The 13,585-nt window shown below is 45.6% G+C and overlaps 1 protein-coding gene across 8 annotated transcripts in view; it reads left to right on the top strand.

Annotated features, from left to right (window-relative positions):
- Positions 1-553: 553 nt before the first annotated feature.
- Positions 554-13,585, top strand: part of LOC140724314 (uncharacterized) — a 32,110-nt gene continuing 19,078 nt past the window's right edge. For 4 of the 8 annotated variants that reach the window (XR_012098092.1, XR_012098093.1, XR_012098094.1 and 1 more), the window contains exons 1-3: positions 554-686; positions 5,353-5,533; positions 6,698-6,880. The gene's annotated coding sequence lies outside the window, so the exon portion shown is untranslated. Of the gene's footprint in view, positions 687-5,352; positions 5,534-6,697; positions 6,883-13,585 lie in introns of those variants that run through there. The other 4 variants (XR_012098095.1, XM_073038765.1, XM_073038764.1 and 1 more) reach the window with 4 other exon arrangements.

Below are 13,585 nucleotides of genomic sequence, written 5' to 3'. Positions count from 1 at the left end.
TTACGCAACACACACAAAATGCTGGTGGAAAGCAGCAGGTTAGCCACGTTTCGGAACGTTTCAGGACTGACGAAGGGTCTCGGCCCGAAGCGTCGACAGTGCTTCTCCCTACAGATGCTGCCTGACCTGCTGCATTCCACCAGCATTTTGTGTGTGTTGACTAATTTAAAAGAAACCAGCTCATTTTCTGTGTGGGTCTGAATTGTGTGTCGGGATAGGAAGTGAATCAAAACTATAACTCTGAGAACTCTGTCACCTGGGGCTGGAGGGAAAGTGATCGGGGAAGACATGGAGGGAAAATCTAAATACGTATGGAAATGATATAGGGAAATAATGAAATAATGTGGGAAATGCGGCGGTGGGTAGGGCAGTATGTGAAGGGCGAGGAACAGTCAACGGTCACATGGGAGACCCTCCAGCGAAACGTGATCATGTTTTAACGCAGATCGGCAGCATTTGCGGATTTGTTTCCGTGGCCCCGCCCACCGCCTGTGACGCAAAAAAAGAAGCACATTGCGCATGCTCACAGGCCCGAGCCGTGCAGTGATGTTTTTTCGTTCTTTGTGGAAGTGGGTCAGCGGCGGGTCTGGGTTCGGGTTCGGGATCGGGAGGGGGTTCTCGCCCCCTTGGACGGGGAGCCGGAGACGGATTATTCTCTGCGGGGCAACACCAACAATTTCCCTTCGGTGAGTATTGAAGCCGGTCCCGAGCGGGGAGTTCTGACGTTGAGTGGTGAGTTAACTTTCCCGAACTCAAACAAGAGAAAATCTGCAGATGCTGGAAATGCGAGCAACGCGCACAAAATGCTGGAGGAACTCAGCAGTCCGGGCAGCATCTCGGGGAAGAACACAGTCGACATTACCGGCCGAAACCCTTCGGCAGGACTGGAGAATAAAAGGTGGGGGTGGGGAAGGGAGAGAGAAACACAAGGAGATCGGTGAAACCTGAAGGGGGAGGGGATGAACTTTCCTGAACTGGCGGCCTCGCCTCGCTTCCTTCACAGAATCTGCCGGGGTCGGTCCGGGTTGTGAGACCTTCACACCGAACCGTCTGAGATGAGCCGCCGCTCAGCCCCTGTTGTTCTGGCCTATTAGCCGGAGGAAGTAAAACATGTTTCTGGATTGTTACTGACAGAGAATTGTATAATTGCTGTTCTGTGTGTTATCTGAATGTACTTGCCTGTGATGCTGCTACAAGTCAGTGTTTCTCTGTACCTGTACCTTCCCGTACTTGTACACTTGGCAATATATTCAACAGGACCTGAGAAATCTCAGTGAGATTTGATTAGTGATGATCATCTTGGCAGCTCGGTAGGTCGAATGTATGAGACAATACACTGTTAAATGCAAAACCCTGAACAGTGTTGATGATCAGAGGGATCTTTGACTCCAAGTTCATCGCTCCCTGAAAGAGACTGCACAGATTGATCGGGTGGTTAAGAAGGCAAATGGCATGGTTGTCTTTATTAGTTGAAGCATTGAGTTCAAAAGTCGGGAAGTTGTGCTGCAGCTTTATAAAACTAGTTAGCCCACATCTGGAGTGTTTCATTCAGTTCTGGTCGCTCCCATTCTCGGAAGGATGTCGGGGCTTTGGAGTGGGTGCAGAAAAGGTTTACCAGGATATTGCCTGGATTAGAGGGCCTGAGCTTTAACGGGAGGTTGGACAAAATTGTGTCGTTTTCTCCGGAGCCGTGCCAGCTGGGGTGAGACTGGATGGACGTTTATAAGACTACCAGAGGATTAGAATCCATGTCTCAGAAAGGCAGCGTCCATTAGCAAGGGCCTCCATCACCCAGGGCATGTGGTTTTCTCAATGTTACCAGCAGGTAAGGAGGTACAGAAGTCTGAAGGCTCACACTCCGTGATTCAGGAACAGTTTCTTCCCCTCTGCCATCCGATTGCTAAATGGATATTGAACCCTTGAACACTACCTCACATTTAAAATATATAGTATTTCTGTTTGTTGCACGATTTTTAATTTATTCACAGAAACATAGAAAACCTACAGCACAATACAAGACCTTCGGCCCACAAAGTTGTGCCAACATGTCCCTACCTTAGGAATTACTATGGTTACCATAGCCCTCTATTTTTCTATGCTAGTATTTCTTTATTTTTCTCCAGGTACCTATTTTGCTGTCTTGTCATAACCATTTCAGCCCTGGGAAAAAGTCTCTGACTGCCCACATGATCAATGCCTCTCGTCATCTTATACACCTCTGTCAGGCCACCTCTCATCCTCCATTGCTCCAAGTAGAAAAGGCCGAGTTCACTCAAACATTTCTAATAAGGCATGCTCCCCAATCCAGGCAACATCTGTGTAAATCTCCTCTGCACCATTTCTATGGTTTCCACATGCTTCGTGTAGTGAGGCAACCAGAATTGAGCACAGTGGGGTGTGACAAATGTCAGATATTGCTGCAACATTACCTCTCGGCTCCTAAATTCAATCCCACGATTGATAGATAGATAGATACTTTATTCATCCCCATGGGGAAATTCAACATTTTTTCCAATGTCCCATACACTTATTGTAGCAAAACTAATTACTTACAATACTTAACTCAGTAAAAATATGATATGCATCTAAAATCACCCTCACAAAAAGCATTAATAAATAGCTTTTAAAAAGTTCTTAAATAGTTTACTTAAATACATTGAATGGTAACTTAAGCTCAGTCCTAACCCCGGCACTTTAACATATCTTACTCCTGGCGGTTGAATTGTAAAGCCGAATGGCATTGGGGAGTATTGATCTCTTCATCCTGTCTGAGGAGCATTGCATCGATAGCAACCTGTCGCTGAAACTGCTTCTCTGTCTCTGGATGTTGCTATGCAGAGGATGTTCAGGGTTTTCCATGATTGACCGTAGCCTACTCAGCGCCCTTCGCTCTGCTACCGATGTTATACTCTCCAGTTCTGTGCCCACGACAGAGCCCGCCTTCCTTACCAACTTATTAAGACGTGAGGCGTCCCTCTTCTTAATGCTGCCTCCCCAACAAGCCACCACAAAGAAGAGGGCGCTCTCCACAACTGACCTATAGAACATCTTCAGCATCTCACTACAAACATTGAATGACGCCAACCTTCTAAGGAAGTACAGTCGACTCTGTGCCTTCCTGCACAAGGCATCTGTGTTGGCAGTCCAGTCTAGCTTCTCGTCTAACTGCACTCCCAGATACTTGTAGGTCTTAACCTGCTCCACACATTCCCCATTAATGATCACTGGCTCCATATGAGGCCTAGATCTCCTGAAGTCCACCACCATCTCCTTGGTCTTGATGATATTGAGACGCAGGTAGTTTGAGTTGCACCATATCACAAAGTCTTGTATCAGTTTCCTATACTCTTCCTCCTGTCCATTCCTGACACACCCTACTATGGCTGTGTCATCAGCGAACTTCTGCACATGGCAGGACTCCGAGTTATATTGGAAGTCTGATGTGTACAGGGTGAACAGGACCGGAGAGAGCACGGTCCCTGTGGCGCTCCTGTGCTACTGACAACCGTGTCAGACCTACAGTCTCCCAACCGCACATACTGAGGTCAATGCATCATTTGCCTTCTTAACCACAGAGTCAACCTGTGTAGCAGCTTTGAGTGTCCTATGGACTAGGACCCCAAGATCCCTCTGATCCTTCACACTGCCAAGAGTCTTACCATTAATGTTATATTCTACCATCATGTTTGACCTAACAAAATGAACCACTTCACACTTATCCTGGTTGAACTCCATCTGCCACTTTTCAGCCCATTTTTGCATCCTATCAATGTCCCACTGAAACCTCTGACAGCCCTCCACACTATCCACAACTCCCCCAACCTTTGTGTCATCAGCAAACTTGCTAACCCATCCCTCCACTTCTTCATCCAGGTCATTTATCAAAATCACAAAGAGTAAGGGTCCCAGATATACTGTAAATGATTTAGTTGTTTCTTTTTATTATTTTATTTTGTTTTTTTTCCTTTCTATAATATGTATTGCATTGAACTGCTGCTGCACGGTTTTCAAATTTCATGACACACACCGGTGATAATAAATCTGATTCTGATTCTGAGTGGACAGGCAATCTATTTTTCCTGGGGGTTGAAATGTCTAATATATTTATGGTGAGAGGAGATGTAAGCAGCAAGTTTGTTTCTTTACACAGAATGGTGGGTAGCTGGAAAACTCTGCCTGGGGTGGGAGACCCGACTGGTCACGTGATCCCGTTTGCCCCTCCCATTTAACAGCAGATGGGCAGCACCTGTGCATCTGTTTCCAAGGCCCTGCCCTCCGGATGATGTGACACTCACTTCGCGCATGTTCACTGTCTCCGGCCGGGCGGTGTTTTCTTTTCCGCTCAGTGCTGAAGTGCATCATCTGTGGGATCGAGGGAAGGGTCCTCACCTCCTGGGTGGGGGAGCCAGGGGTCGGGATCACTGTCTGTGGGCCGAAGATATTGCGTTCCCATCGGTGAGTATTGAGACCGATCCCAAGCGGGGAGATCTGATGTTGGCCGTGAGCCCCGAACTGAGGACCAATTACTCATTTATTTTCCGATTATCTGGGCTGGTCAAAAATGTGTAGACTTCACTTAATCTGCATTGAACGATCCAAACCTGGAGCCCAGGCTGTCTATTTCTGCAGCGTTGAAATGGGAGACCCACCAACAGGTCACGTGAGGCTGTTTACTGCAGATCTGCCCCGCCCTTCACTTTGTGATGCAAGATGACGTGGTGTGTGCTCAGAGTCCCTGGCTGGGTCAGGATGCTTCCTCTATGTTGTGTTGGGGAATCTGACGTTAGTCACTGAGTCCCGTTAACTTCCCCCAACTCACCTCATTTCCTCAGGCTGCTCACATTTGTCCTTGAGCTTTCTGGCTGTTGTGTCTTCTCCTGGACTGGGGTGCGTGTGGAAGGAGAACGTCCCAGGTTGTGGGGATCTTTGATTTCACTGCCTGCTTTACTGACGGACTGGGAAGTCTAGGGGGGAGAGTGGTTTCTGTGATGTGCATGTGGCCAAGTGGTTAAGCAATCTGAAGGTCATGAGTTTGAGCCTCAGGCCAGGCAGTGCGTTGTATCCTTGAGCATGGCACTTAACCACACATTGCTCCTGCACGTTTATAGATGGATCAAATCACCTAATCCTGTTCCTGTGTCTTATGTATTACCATGACAGAATGATGGCTCCTTCTTATCCTATATTGTTTTGTGATGTGTGAGGGACAATAAAAGATTGTTCACTGAGATTATTATATTTGGCTTCAGCGTTTAAATTTCAGTGAGTTTTGTTCTTAGTAACATTAAGCAGAAATGTTTGGTTCTCCTTTTCATTGTTAATGTGCTTCATTATCTCTCTGGTTAATGTTAGACCTGCGGTGAGAGGTTTATTGGAAAAAAAAACCCCAAGTGGAAGCAAACCATGGCTAAAGATGTGGGAATAGCAACAAGTGAACTGTCCCGAGGACCGAGGACTGAGCGCATCAACTGGAGAGAACAACTCTGAATCAGCTGACTTGGAGTTCCCAGTGAGTCAGTGAGGAGGAAGTTTGGTGAGTCTCGTTTACTCAAACACTGGTCCTTTATACATTACATACCTGTAGAATAGAAGGTGGGAAATAGTTGGTGAGACTGAATGTGCCCAGAAGAACCATTTATGCCTCTGTCAGACACAGTTGCAATCACACCAGGTCTGGTAATGTGTTTCCAGCAGCCCAGCCCTTTAAAATCACTCGCATTTTGTGGAAGTCAAATCTGGATAAAGTGGAAATCGGGCAGAATCTCAAGTTGCTAGAGATCTGCACTAAAAACTGAAAATGTTTGAAGTCATCCTGACAAAATGTTATTAAGCTGAATTGTAAAGATTGTTCCTCTCCCCACAGCTGTTCCTTACATGCTGAGCAGTTTGGTAATTACAATTTCTTTTTATTACATTCACTCTGGATTGGTTTATGTTTCCTGAAATGTACCGGTTTTAATGTGGAAGTGGAAATGGCTCACTCTGTGATAGTTGAACAATAAAGTAACCACAACTTTTCCCTGCAAATTACCCTGGTGCCAATTAGTTTGTTATTCCTAGAAATGTGTTCAGTACAGTTGTTGTGAACAAGGTTTACAAGAATAATCTCAGAAATGTTCAGCGTTATGTATGAGGACTTGTGCTCAATGGAGTTCAGAGGGACGGTGGGGGATGTTTGGTTAAATAAACCGACCAAATGCTGAAAAGCCTGGATACAGTGGACATGGAGAGGATGTTTCCATTAGACTGTGATCTGACAGCACAGTCTTGGAATAAAGAAGCTTCCCTTTAAAACTGAGTGAAGAAAAAAATTTGGCCAGAAGATGTCTGATCTGTGGAATTTGTTGCCACAGAGGTTGGTTGAAGCTGCCATTTGGGTATATTTATGACAGAGATCAACATATTCATGATTGCTGAGTAGCTCAGGGTTACAGGAGGAATGCAGGAATATGGTGTTGGAATGAAAATCAGCCATGGTTAAATGATGGGGCAGACCAGATGGATAGAATCACCTAATTCTGTTCCTGACTGAATGATGGCTCCTCCTTATCCCATATTGTTTTGTGATGTGTGAGTGACAATAACAAAATGTTTACTGAGATCATTATATCAGCCTTCAATGTTTTGTTCTTAGTAACATTAACCAGAAATGTTTGGTTCTCCTTTTTATTGTTATTGTGTTTCATTGTCTCTCTAGTTAAAATTAGACCTGCGGTGAGAGGTTTATTGGAAGAAAAACCCCAACTAGAAGCAAACCACGGCTGAAGACGAGGGAACAGCAACAAGTGAACCAGCCTGAGGACTGAGAGCATTAACTGGAGAGAACAGCTCTGCCTCAAGAGACTCGGAGATTCCATTGATTCAGTCAGGAGAAAGTTTGGTGAGTCTCATTTACTCAAACACTGATCCTTTAGACATTACATACCTGTATAAGGGAAGGTGGGATATAGTTGGAGTGAGACTGAATGTGACCAGAACAACCAGTTATGCCTCTGTCAGACCCAGTTGCAATCACTCCAGGTCTGGGAATGAGCTTCCAGCAGCCCAGCCCTTTAAAACCAGTTCTATTCTGTGGAAGTCGAATCCGGATAAAGTCACTCAGAGACCGTACAGTACAAACTCTTTATTCCAAGCACCCGGGGCTTACTTAGTTAGTCGCTCAAACAGGAACAGTCTGTGACTGTTCCCACCCAATCCACTAACTGACTAACAATTCCCCTTGCACCACAGATATATCCGTCCAGATACCCCCACACAAGACAGGCTATTTACTACATGAGAAGCTGGAGCCCCTAAAGACAAACTACAAAATAGTCATAATGGTTTATACACACAGAACAGACTGAAGCTGTCCTATCTCTACATGTGAATGCGCAAGGAGATAAGCATCTTGAAACTCTAGCTAGCTACCCACAAGGCTCAGCACATTGGTTGATCATCAGAAGTTTCTTTCAGAAAAACAGGCTGCTATTGTTTAACGAAGTGTTAACCATTTTACAGACTTTATCCTTCCCTCCTTTTGATCATTACATTATCAACAACACAGTAACTTCTTACAGAGATAGCAACTGATGACAGCATTGACTTATCAGTGGGTAAAGACAGGGCACAACAGTAATTGTAACAAAGATATGTACAACTATCCGGACATAATGCAGTATCATGCCCCACATATTACCAAACAGGCCTTCAAAGATCACCATTTCGACCCTTCGGTGAACCCGTGTAAATCATGCCCTACTTTCTTGATGCTGTCAATCTCCTTTGCAGTGTGCTCGGAGAGGGGTGTAATGTTAGTAGGTTCATCAGGGATATACGTGCAGCATTCTGTGTCAATAACAGCACAGATTCCCTCTTTCTCAGCTGGGATAAACTCTAAAGCTGTACGATTCTGTTTGACTGTTTGCCAGATTGCAATCATTTCAGTGGATATTTCTGTTACTTGGGCATGTGTTTCTGTCAGGGCCCCTGCAGTATTGTGGCCAGCTCCTCAAGTGCTGTATCCAAATTGATTATCTCTCGTAAATTCCTGGCTACTCCATAGGAGAGAAAAGTAATCATCCAAAATCAATCAGTCTCAGTTGTTCCTCTCGGCTGCTGGGCATCTGCAAGTATGGCCAGGATGCATGTTTCCCAGTATTGGAAGTTCCGTTTGATGGGGGCCTGAGACACTATCTCTCAAAACACTGACAGCCACAGTCATCTCTGACTAGACCACAGGTCCTCATCTCACTTCCCCGGATGTTATTTGAGAAAGCCCAGGCTGAGAGTTCCTCACTCTGGTTGAGCAGGATTACTGACATTGGAACCATAGTTTTACCATGCTGTGGAATTTCAGCACAAACCCAGCAGGCCCCTAGTTCTACCTGTTTGGTATAGGTATGACAGAAAGACGGAAATGTGTTAACATGGGGGCCCCCGGATGCTGGGGTGAGCCCTCGCAAAGACATAAACAAGAACACCACTAACAACCAATACATTTTCCATTAGTCCGAGAGAGACCTTCTACTCAGTTCCTTCAGTAACATGTTTGGCACCTAATGATGTATCCACCGAGATTGCCCCTTCAGTTTCACAGCCGTGGGAGCGGTCGGTAACACCTGATATGGTCCTCTCCTCCGAGGTCCAAGATTCCCTCAATCCCAGTTCTTCATCAGGAAAAAAAATCCCACGTTCCATGGTGGGATAGTCACTCCTCTCTGCGGAATAGTTCTCTTCCTTGTAAGCCTGTCATACCTGTGAATGTATACTTGGAAAATTTTGGTTAGTTGGCATATATATTTCCCCATGTCTTCCCCTCGGGTATGAATATCCAATTTTGCTGGTAGACTTTCTGGGAGCAATGGTACACAAGGTCTTAGTCTCCAGGGTGTCTTCATGGACCATCCATAAATGATTTCAGCTGGTCACAACCCTGCTTTCCCCTGTGGGGTAACCCTCATGTGGAACTGAGTAACGGTAGGACCTTCAACCAAGTGAGTCCAGTCTCCACTGTTAGTTTGGCCAGTTTACTCTTCAGAGTGCCATTTGCTCTCTCCACTGTGCCAGCGGCCCGTGGGTGGTGTACACAGTGGAATTGTTGCTTGATAGCTAGTTCATTACGTACGCCTTTGTTTACTTTCATCACGAAGTGTGGGTCATTGTCAGAGCTCAGCATCTCTGCCAGGCCATACCTGGGAATTATTTCCCGTAAAAATACCTTCACAACAGTCATAACAGTATTATTGGTAGTTGGAACAGCTTCAACCCATCTACTAAACACATCTATAATATCTAAGCAGTATCTATAGCAATGTACTCTAGGCAATTCAATAAAATCAACTTGTAGACAAAAAAATGTCCACCTGGAAAGGGAGTCATACCCGATGTGCAGGGTACAGGTTACCAACCATTCCCTCCTTTCCCAGGTGTGTACAATTATGTGTCTAATCGACCAATATTGGTAAAAACTCTGTAGGAACACAAATCTGTCCCACTGGGGTGATCCAAAAAGCTAGGTCAGGGTCTTTGGCACCCCATCTGGGACCACAGTTTTCACTCCTCCTCAGAGGTGTCCCGCTGAGAAGAACAAAACTCGAGGTAGCTGTAGAGTGGTGAGTAAGTTGTTTACAAAGGTGGCATTACTAATGGGGTGGCCAGAGGAAGTCAGGAATCCCCATGTTCCCAGAGAGCCCCATAGTCATGTACAATTCCAAATGCATAACGGGAGTCTGTGTAAATGTTCCCACTTTAGTCTGTTGCTAGGATACAGGCATGAGTCAGAACAAACAGCTCAGCCTTCTGGGCGGAGACAGCTGCTTCAAAAGAGGCCTGCTCAATTACTTCACTGTCCGTCACTATCGCATCGTTTTCCTGCTGGACCCACAAAAGAGCTTCCATCCTCAGAAAACGTTGCCTCGGGATTGAGGGGATATTGCTAAATGGATGGGAGAGTCTGACCTTCTTTTGTGGTGATCCAGACAGGGGGCAGTTGGTGCGACAGACTTCTTGGCCTGAAATTGCACAGAGATGGGGTACAGCGTCTTAGGATCGGTCAATATTAAAAGGTTGTCTTACCAGATATCTCGTCTTCACCTCAGACTCCCTCCCGTATTGGACTAGACCCACGGCCAAGTCTTGCCAGTCTCCCTCGGTGCTGGAGACTTGTTTCATTAGGGTGTATGCCAGGAACCCTGGGCTCTTTGGCTTGAACCCAGTGCAAACCCTAATGGTGGTATGAGGAACTACCAGTTCTGTCTGTCGCCAAAGGAAATCTGGAAATTCGGCCAGTAATGCAATACCGTCTCATCCTTTAACCTGTCTAATCACCGTGACTGGGAACTTCTGTCCGTCGAGGGGTGCATAATATTGGCTTTCCTCTGTGGCGCACCCTGTAGGGTCAAAGCACAGAGTCACTTGAGGGTCGGCTGCTGGCAGAAGGAGTGGAGTCCAAATTAAGTGCCCTCCACTTGGGGGTCGGAAACTGGGGAAGCTGTCGGTTGGTCACCTGTCAAGGGTGACAGCATTGTCTGTGCAAAGAATCTCGATTTCCAACAGACAGAGCAAGTCTCTCCATGCTAGATTACACCCCCTGTCTGGTGGTGACTGTAAATGAAACCTCACACTGGCTCCCCTGGAAATCCACCTGCAGTGGCTGGGTATGTGAATACGTACGTTCCATGCCTTCAAACCCTGACAGAGTGATTATAACGTCTGATAGCTGGAATCCCTTTTCCGATACTATTTCCTGATCGAGAGTGGTCGTGGTTGCCCTCATATCAATCATAAACGGAACTGGATTTCCAGCAACTTGCAATATTACATTGGGCTCTTCCTGAGGGTTGGCACTCATGGTTGGAATCATCTTCTTGTCAATTTCTAAACGGGTAGTTGTCCCCCACCTGTCCCTTGGTAGGTTTTTGCTCCCATTTCTGTTCCTCAGATATAGCCCGCTCGCGTCCTTCTTCCCGCTGAGCATATTCACCTTTAATATTAGTTCCCTTCGGGGTTGATCGAGATTCGAAAGTTGGGTCCTAATGATATGTCAAAGCTCGTCGCATTTGATTTCGGTCATTGTCAGGCCAATCCATATTATTTGTTTTAATCATGTTGGCTAAATTAGTTGGTAAGCATTGGAGCAGTAGGGCATTGAACTGGGGGGACAGATTCCCATCATTAAAGTCTTGGTCTCCTGTGAAGGTGCCGTAGCAGGCCACAAATCGCTCTCAATAGTCTGGTCCCGACTCCCCAGGCTTAGGTTTGCATTCAGGTACTTTAGTGATGTTTACAGGTTGCTGGAGAGCCCTTTACAAAGCTTGAATGATCTGGTCTGTCTGTTCATTCTCATTTTGTTTTCCCGCCTGTAACTCCTGATAGGTTTCGTATCTCAATTCTGCCTTCCATTTCCGCCCCTCATCAGCTGAGAGAATCATGCAGGAGAGACCGAATAAATCTTGCGGAGTCGCATTAAACATTTGTATAGTACTGTGGACACACTGAGCAAACTGTGCTGTTTTTCCTTTCTATCTGGGGCCTGATTCATGATCATTATCATTTCTTGAGGCTTCCAGGGTGCATACACAGGAATCACTGAGGGCTGTCCCTCCTGCTAGTCCTAGGGGGAGCGTTTGCTACTGCTGTTCAGGAGGATTTAAACTAATGTGGCAGGGGGATGGGAACAAGTGCAGAGAGACAGAGGGGGGCAAAATGAGAGTAGAAGCAAAAAGTAGTGAGGTGAAAAGTAAAACTGGCAGGCAGTCAAATCCAGGGCAAAAATCAAAAAGGGCCACTTTTCAACATAATTGTATAAGGGCTAAGTGTGTTGTAAAAACAAGCCTGAAGGCTTTGTGTGTCAATGCAAGGAGCATTCATAACAAGGTGGATGAATTGAATGTGCAGATAGTTATTAATGAATATGATATAGTTGGAATCACACAGACATGGCTCCAGGGTGACCAAGGATGGGAGCTCAACATCCAGGGATATTCAATATTCAGGAGGGATAGACAGGAAAGAAAAGGAGGTGGGATAGCGTTGCTGGTTAGAGAAGAGATTAACGCAATAGAAAGGAAGTACATTAGCCTGGAGGATGTGCAATCGATATGGGTAGAGCTGCGTAACACTAAGGGGCATAAAACACTGGTGGGATTTGTGTACAGGCCACCTAACAGTAGTAGTGAAGTTGGGGATGGCATTAAACAGGAAATTAGAAATGCGTGCAAAAAAGGAACAGCAGTTATAATGGGTGATTTCAATCTACATATAGATTGGGTGAACCAAATTGGTAAGGGTGCTGAGGAAGAGGATTTCTTAGAATGTGTGCAGGATGGTTTTCTGAACCAACATGTCGAGGAACCAACTAGAGAGCAGGCCATTCTAGACTGGGTATTGAGCAATGAGGAAGGGTTAATTAGCAATCTTGTCATGCGAGGCCCCTTGTGTAAGAGTGACCATAATATGGTGGAATTCTTCATTAAGATGGAGAGTGACATAGTTAATTGAGAACCAAATGTTCTGAACTTAAAGAAGGGCAACTTTGAAGATATGAGACGTGAATTAGCTAAGACAGACTGGCAAATGATATTTAAAGGGTTGACGGTGGATAGAAACATAGACATAGAAAATAGGTGCAGGAGTAGGCCATTCGGCCCTTCGAGTCTGCACTGCCATTCAGTATGATCATGGCTGATCATCCAACTCAGAACCCTGTACCTGCATTCTCTCCATACCCCCGATCCTTTTAGCCACAAGGGCCATATCTAACTCCCTCTTAAATATAGCCAATGAACCGGCCTCAACTGTTTCCGGTGGCAGAGAATTCCACAGATTCTCCACTCTCTGTGTGAAGAAGTTTTTCCTCATCTCAGTCCTAAAAGTCTTCCCCTTTATCCTTAAACTGTGACCCCTCGTTCTGGACTCCCCCAACATCAGAAACAATCTTCCTGCATCTTGACTGTCCAATCCCTTTAGAATTTTATACGTTTCAATAAGATCCCCCATCAATCTTCTAAATTCCAGTGAGTATAAACCTAGTCGATCCAGCCTTTCTTCATATGAAAGTCCTGCCATCCCAGGAATCAGTCTGGTGAACCTTCTTTGTACTCCCTCTATGGCAAGAATGTCTTTCCTCAGATTAGGGGACCAAAACTGCACACAATATTCTAGGTGCGGTCTCACCAAGGCCTTGTACAACTGCAGTAGAACCTCCCTGCTCCTGTACTCAAATCCTTTTGCTATGAATGCTAGCATACCTTTTGCCTTTTTCACCGCCTGCTGTACCTGCATGCCTCCCTTCAATGACTGGTGTATAATGACACCCAGGTCTTGATGTACCACCCCTTTTCCTAATCGGCCACCGTTCAGATAATAATCTGTTTTCCTTTTCTTGCAACCAAAATGGATAACCTTACATTTATCCACATTAAATTGCATCTGCCATGAATTTGCCCACTCACCTAACCTATCCAAGTCACCCTACATCCTCTTAGCATCCTCCTCACAGCTAACACCGCCGCCCAGCTTCATGTCATCCGCAAACTTGGAGATGCTGCATTTAATTCCCTCATCTAAATCACTAATATATATTGTAAACAACTGGGGTCCCAGC

This window comes from Hemitrygon akajei, unplaced genomic scaffold (assembly GCF_048418815.1).
Source record: "Hemitrygon akajei unplaced genomic scaffold, sHemAka1.3 Scf000187, whole genome shotgun sequence".
In the NCBI taxonomy this organism is placed as follows: Eukaryota; Metazoa; Chordata; class Chondrichthyes; order Myliobatiformes; family Dasyatidae; genus Hemitrygon; species Hemitrygon akajei.
The sequence above is the reverse complement of the archived record's forward strand: the minus strand, read 5'-3'. Positions and strand labels throughout refer to the sequence as shown.